The sequence below is a fragment of the Aquila chrysaetos genome, chromosome Z, assembly GCF_900496995.4.
Source record: "Aquila chrysaetos chrysaetos chromosome Z, bAquChr1.4, whole genome shotgun sequence".
Lineage (NCBI taxonomy): Eukaryota > Metazoa > Chordata > Aves > Accipitriformes > Accipitridae > Aquila > Aquila chrysaetos.
Window position 1 is genome coordinate 16894758 of NC_044030.1, and position 7780 is coordinate 16902537.

Consider the following 7780-nt stretch of genomic DNA (forward strand, 5'->3'; position numbering starts at 1 on the left):
TATGCCATTCTTAAATGCCGAATGGGTAATTTACAAAACTGCATCAGGAAAAATGTACTGCTTAGCTCTTAGAGTTGGAGTGGTGGTTCTATGGCCATCACGGTGCAGATGAGCTCTTTGATCTACAACAAGCCAAAACTGACAGACAGCTTGGGCCAGTACTCCTATAGCTAAGCATTAGCAATTCAGGCTTATGGGAATATATCAGATGGCCACTCCTCTCCAGTCATTAGCTAAAATTCTATGCAATTCTCTAATGAGTCTGGCTCTTCCACTAAATCTAGCCGTAGGCTCCCTTAAAATGGAAGTCAGCTGATGATGAGGAGCACTGGTAGAAAAACTTAACTGGTAACCATGGTGTGGAAAACATCTAAAGTTAGCTGGAGCTGAGGAGGAGAAATTTTATCTGCCTGTTTTTCTGTAGTACCCACCACTGGATTTCTAATATCGTATTCAATCCAGAAAGCTAGGTAGCCTCCACCTGCAGGATTGTCAGACTACTTCAACCAGAACTGACATATTTCTCTTCTAGCTTTGTTTAACTGCCCACTTGGAGGCAGTTGTCCTCACTGAAGGCAGGTGTATATGGTGGGACAATGCTTTACACATTTGCTATAAACTGTGTAGCATGAGTTATATGACTTACCCATAAAAACTTCGGAGATCATCAGGTGGAATATAAAAGCCAGATCTTGCTTACAAGTAATCATTAAAAGCCTTGCAGCTTTTCTTCCAAAGAAGAGGCATCTCTCTGTTATTTCATTGGTCCAACTATCCCACATTTATTGTCAACTGAAAACATTGTTTTGTACTCCTCCTAAAAATTACCACACAATTGTTTTTGTGCCAAAACCTTCCCATTTTCCACCGCACAGACAGTTGCAGCAGATAGATGTAGCAATGGCAAAATGCTGCGTTGCTTCTATGAAATTATGTGGAGAATGGGATTGTTTTTCACGAAGCTCTTTGAGACATTCATTGCAGAAGCTGCTGTCCAAAATGAACAGAAGGAACTTGGACTGTTAATGAAAGTGGTCCAATGTAATCAGTGCATAACCTCTATTTTAATATTTATTAACATTGAAATTCAGTCATAAAATAAAAATAAAATGCATGTTAGCATTTTAAATCAATAAATAATCAATAATTAAAATAAAAGATCTTCCATGGCATGAAAGTAGAGGTTTAGGATGAAATAGCCACTGCACCACAAGTGTGAATAAAGCCATGCCCAGTCACAGCAGCTCATCAAATTATCAGAACTCTTTTGCTGTTATCAAGTAATAATGTTGTTTCATCTTGGGCTTCAGTGATTAGCCAATTATGCTGGCTTTTGTAGACTTTCTTCAGTTAAGAAGATGAGCTAATAATATGAATAATTTTCAGTTTTCTAGATATTTATTTAACAAAAATATAGATAAATACAAAGTTGTTTTTCCTGGAATCTAGCAGAAATGAACAGCAGTAAATTTCAGTCAACAGCGTGCTCAGAGGGCTCTGCATTTGAGAGGACCATACTCACAGTTGCTTCCTTTGCTGGCTTAGTTGACAAAGAGTTCCCTCCTCCCTGTGTTTTCACAACTAGTACCAGTTAAATCCCTGAAACTACACAACTTAGCCTTGCTGTAACTTTCCAGCCACTGCTACTCAAGGCTGCATTTAATTACTCCTTCCAGTCAGCCTGGCAGAAAGGATGCCAAACATAGCTATTGGCCCAAACCAAGTCTCCAGCTGTCTCTAGTTCACCTTCTGATGGCTGGCAGGCATTGACACTCTCCAGAGTAACAATTCCATCCCTACAACTGCCTTTTCTTCCACTGAACCTGGCAAAACATCACTAGGTCTAACACTAGAAATGTAGACATTCAAAAACAGGTTCGGGCAGCTACATTTTATAGACTAGGATGAAAAGAAAAACAATCAGGAGGTATGATATAATTACAGGGTAATAAAACTATAAACATTGTTAATACATTAATTTAATATTTGGCTTTCTCATCTGGGTGTACAAATCCACAGATGTCCAATTGTTTCCACTTTAGGTTGGAAAAAAGTAATTTTTTTTGGCTGATGCCCATCAGTAGACACATAATTTTTTAATCAGTGACACAGAGTAAAAGGTATCAGAAATATTAGCAAGGGAAGCTCATCTCTCCACAGACTAAGCAAAAAGCATAAAATATCTCTTGTTATATTATGAAGATTTAATTTGTCTTCGTGTGAAAAAACCTCTCCGGGAGGAAAAATGTTTATATAAAATTAGGGAGGGCAAAAATATTACTGCTACCATAAAAAATATCCCTGACATTGAACTTTCTGAATCCTTTCTGAACATCTGTGCTGAAATTCTAAAACCCTTGGAAAACACATTGTTTAGGACGAGGCCCATAAAAGCACAATTATCATAATTGTCCTGGCTAAAACCTCCCCATGCTGAAAGCAAGGTCTCCATAGACAACAGAGGGAAGATCATTTTAGCCTTAATTTCCAGAGGGGCAAGAAAGTCAGCTAATGGCAGTGCGGCTAGTGAGCAGAGATTTGCTTTCGTTCCTTTTGAAGAGATGATGCTTGCAGGAAGGTACAGCGTGACACAGAAGCTCTGTAGCTCATGGCAGGAAGGGTTGGGTGGGAAGGAACAGAATTGAAGGGAGAGAAGTGGGTGGGATGCAGGATTTGCTCCAGGGAAGGACTGAAGATAAGGACAAGAGGGAGACTGCAGGAAGCAAGGCTGGTTACGTAATTTGGAGAAGCATCAGATGATCCTTCACCAAATTCAAAACTGGACCAAACCTTACTGCCAATAGAAAACTCGCAGAGGTTTGCCATTTGCTGGTTTGAATACAGTGAGCAAACATAATCCTCTGAGGATACCAGCCATTTTTATATCCAAAATGAGCCTGTGAAACTTCTTTTGATTTGCTTAATTTAAGCTACCTCCCCAAAGACGAAGCTCTGAGACTCCTTGGGAACTGGACACACTATTGTTCTTCATTTACTTTTTTTTTTGTACTTGAAAAGGTACAAGAAAAAAGTGCTTTGGATGAAGAAAGAAACACCAATAGCATTTAAATGGCTGATCTTGGGTGTCAAAGACAGAGCTTATGTGTGTTTTTCTTGTTACAACAAATGCAAAGCTTCCACAAAGCACTCCACCCCTTATTTAAAGTGAGAGTTTCTGAATATGAAAATCACCAGACTAAAAGCTGTTTATGCCGCCTACAGAAGACTGAGATGTTCCAAGTGTGCTCCATATCACTTATCAACAATTATATGCCTGCAGTTAACTCATGGTTCTGCTGAAGTCTGAAGAGCCTGTTGCAGTTTTTCGGGGAAAAAAACCCAAACAAAAAACCTCCTGCAAAATGATATTAGAACAATTGCATACATACACAGTACTGCAGGGAACTCTGCATATGCCTATTACAAATAATTTTGAATCACTGATAAGTAGGGCAGAAGCCTCTGAATGACAGCCGGTAAGATAAAATCAAGTAAGATGAAGAAAGCTAGCCATTAGAGCAATGATGTTTAGGGATTACCCTGTGATGTTTAGGGAGGTAATCCCATTTTGTCCATGTGGGATGGAATGAATGTGCCCTACTGAGGATCTCACTCTGTCCTCCAGAGTCCTCATGTTGCTTTTCTGCATAATTGCTGGTGTTGTACAAGTTGAGAGCAAAGCACTATATTTTTCAGATGATCAAATGCCCCTTTGCAGATTATCACTTTGAAAACTCATTATTTAAGAATGAGTCTGATCAGAGGACACATCCTAAATCCCTTCAATGCAGGCAACTATCTTCTCATGAGCCATTTTACCCCAGATTTCCTTTGAAGAGGACGCAGTACTTGCTTACTTTTCTAACAACAGTATAATGTTAGTTTTGGGCAATATTTGAAAAGAATATGAAGAACTGGAAAAAAATGAGAGAGTTGAAAAATTGCAGTTTCTTAGGTAACGGCTAGAAAATTCTATCTTGTCAGCTATGCACTTCCAAGTGTTACTATGAACAGGATCACAGCGCCCTTTGCTAAAATGAATTCTCTGAAAAAAGATTGTTGCAGTTACTTATAAGGTTCACAATACTTTTGTATCATCCCATCTTAAAAGAGAAAGTAAACTAATTTTTAAAAATTCTACAGAGAACTCAAGTCAACAACATATTTTTATAGACATTTCTCTCTGTATATATATATAAATATACACATAGATATATAAATTTAGATATATAAAAAATAAACCCAGCCTTACCTACAGTGAAAATCTTGCAGTGATATAAGAATGAAGTGAGATGAAGCCCTTACTCATAATGAGAATCAGATCATAAGAAGAAAGAAGGTGAAATCTGGAAGCTAGCTCCTACTCGAAAAACCACGACCGTGAGGAAGGCTGTAAGTTTCTTTATGAATCAGCCAAACATCTGATCTCTGGGGATAATTAACTGCCTGAAAATAAATGCATCTGGAATCTTTTTGTGGAATAGGAGGTAGGAAAAAAAATAGAAGCAACATAAATAACAAAGCTCAGAAGCTTTTTGTAGATAACTGCTGTAAACAATTTCACAATCCTTTGTAAAAATCAGTGACTACTGAACAGAAAGCAAAGAACATAAAATTTTCAGCAGCAGCCAGTACTTTTTCATCTACACAAGCAAAGGAAAAAGAAATTGCAGAATTACTGAAATAGTAGTATTACATTTTTTAAAATGAAAGTGCTGCAAATTAAAATGTTTATATGCTTTTATAGCACAGACTAACCTGACCAGCTGGAGTGCAGGCTTCCTGCAATACACACATAACACTGATGTTTCTTTACAAACTGACAAACAATAGGAAATACAAATCAAAGCTGAGACACCATTTCTAACTTGCACAAATGCAGCAAAAATATAAGCCCAGTCAAATTCCCCTAGGCAAATTTGGTGGTCTTGCTCTCCATGTGCTCTGTAAATACAGTCTAAATGATGATGACTGTGACACTTTTATGCAAAAGCAATAGGAAATATGGTCTGAATGAGACATTTACTTGTCCCACTATGTATACTGTAATATGTGTTTATGTACTATAGCTTTATCTTCTATAGAGTATATAAAATTGCCTTAATTAACTCAAAATATAAGAAATACTTAGACATGTTTAGATATTTTAATATCTTTCTGATACACACTGCAGGCAGAGGTTAAAAATACACATGAAAGGAAATAGCCCTTTTATTGCAGTTATTTAATTACTTCAAACTAAATGTAAGAGCCAGAGCTGCACCATCCCAATGATGCACTTTCCTCTAAAACCAAAAGCTCGCAAAACTGGGTTGTCTTATTTGCTCACTCCACTCTACAACGTGGATATTGAAATGCTGCTCTCAAATTGGGAGGACATTTGCATCCTTTAGAAAAATCAGATTCCTGTCTGTGAAGTGGCTATTCTTTGACTTTGGAACATTCAATGCTGTCTTAAGATACCAAAATCAACTGATAGTTGCAATTGCCATATTACTGTTTTTCCTTTATTGAGCAAGTCCTTTTGAAAAGCATTAAAGAAATACAGAAAAGGATTACAAGGTACTGAATCGTAAACAGTACTTTACACAATTCTATAAAAAGAAAATTAAAATCAGTCCTGACCTGCTGAGAATGTGAACACTATTTTCTGGGGTTTGCTCCTGCTGCTAATAGATTTTAAGGGAAAGGCAGGGCCAAACACCAAGCAGCTACGTGTCCTTATCATAGAAACGTATTACAGCAGACAGCAAACACACAGAAGCAGAGCATAAACTAAGTTGTCACATTTTCCAAGAAAACATTATGAGAGATGAATCTAAGAAGAAAGAATGCAAAAAGTACTATCCAGAGGGTAAAAGTGCTCATGAAGAAAATCAGACTCTTCCAAAAGGAGATCATGAAACTTTGTCCGGGTGGTAACATAACATTTGTTCCTCATCTCCTCCACCTTTGCATCTCCCACTGGTTTCAGGCCCAGTGAATGCATGGATGGATGTAAAGCCCTGGTTGTGTTCACAGCATGACACGCTTTCCTTGGGGTGAAAGTGCACTTTAAACCATTTGCGATTCCCAGCCATAGGACATCAGTAGAAGCAGCTCTGCAGGAGAACGTTTTTCTATAGTACCCCCGAGGACTGGAAGTCTCTCTGAAGTACAGGGAACACACAGTAGTTAAGGGATGCCACAATGGGTTGCTACAATGCAGGGGTGCCTGCACCACCACCAGAACAGAGTTTTGAGGTTAGCATGTCCTGTGGGACATGGAGGGTTAAGTTTCACAACTAGCACCTCCACAACACCACGGAAGGAGGAGAGGGCAGCACAGAGCTCTGCAGTGGGAAAAATTATTTCAACAGGAACAGGATGAAAGCTAGTGTCAAGGTTTTAGTGCACCAAAAAAGTGTTGAAATTTAACCCAAGAAAGCAAACTTGAGGGAAACATGCTGAGCTTGCAGCCAGGCTAAAATCAATTTCTTTGGCACTTTTCCCGTGTGTGGAGACTGGTCCCTCTTCAACAGCAGCTGGTGTTGGGCAGCGTTGTGGGGTGGTAAGGGCATTATCAGTTTTTGTTTGTGTGGAGACAGGGCAGTCATGGCTCCTTTCCTGGCCTCCTTATGGGCAGTGCCACCTCCTGAATGTGGTCCTTCCCTTGAGGCATAATCCACTCCACTTTTCATTCATGAAAAAGTGATTTCTTTCAGCTCTTGTTTAGATCTTTCTTAGATCAAGTAGACACTTGTTCTCTCCTACCATAGTACTTCAATCTACAGCTAAGGTCCATTCATGTCTCTATCATTGTGATTACTAGCCTATTAGCTAGACTATATGCCCAGTAGAGTTGTCTGTTAAGATTTGATATAAAACCTTTCAACCACCCTCTCTGACTGCACCTCAGTCTGAACATGCAGAGACCCAGACTCAACGGGATGCAAATGAACTCAGAGTATAACATATTCACCTCCGCACACAGAGTCCCCAGGTAGACCCGTCAGTTGGAGGTGGCAATCCCTAAGGGATGGGAGTGGGGAATAAGGCTTCCTCGCTACAAATTATTAAAATCAAGGCAGTCCATCAGAGCAGGGCTGCCAACTATAGACTTTCCCATTCAAATGTACAGAGAAGTGCTGGCTATTGGGCAACATGTTTCTGTGTTTCAGTACCTCAGCAGCACACAACTGGAGAAGAGCCTACCTTGTCCCCTGCTGCATACTCTGAGGAGCTCACCTGTTCCTCAGGTACCCCTCGTGCATCACTGCCAACTCGGTGCTCTGCTGTCACAGGTCCCACATTGGTGAGGCAGTTTGCTCTAATCACACTCTATTTCAGTTACAGCTAGACTGTATTTTTATTCCTCATCAAAGTGATCATATATAGGTGGATTTTGAAAGGCCGTGGGTTCCTCTCTGCTTTGAACAAACTCTACTGCCATACACTGGTGCTCAGAGGTGCTCCTGGAACTGATCATGAAGCCAAAGCCAGTGTGCAGTGAGGGAGCCCTGTACAGATGCTCCTGGCAGAAGAGCTGGGGTTTATTTGTGCTTTATTAATATCTCCTTGCACATTTTCTCCCCACTCCCTTTTTGACTGTTTATATCTTCTATGGGCTGGGATTCCTTTCTACATTGACTGCATAGACCCTGGGACGACCAACTGGGGTTTCCATGTATTTCTAAAAAAGAGAGTAATACACTTTTTTCTGCTGGATTTTTTAGAGCTAACTTACCACTTTTGTACTTACTGTCTCCTAATTTACATACCATCATATCTATTTGCTTAT

The 7780-nt window shown here is 39.5% G+C and overlaps 1 long non-coding RNA gene across 1 annotated transcript in view; it reads right to left on the bottom strand.

The window, feature by feature from the left end:
• LOC115336867 overlaps window positions 1-4367 on the bottom strand; it is a 34704-nt gene extending 30337 nt beyond the window's left edge. The window contains exon 1 of the long non-coding RNA XR_003921953.1: window positions 4253-4367. This is a non-coding gene — a long non-coding RNA (uncharacterized LOC115336867). The remainder of the gene's footprint in view (window positions 1-4252) is intronic.
• Between the last annotated feature and the right edge of the window lie 3413 nt (window positions 4368-7780).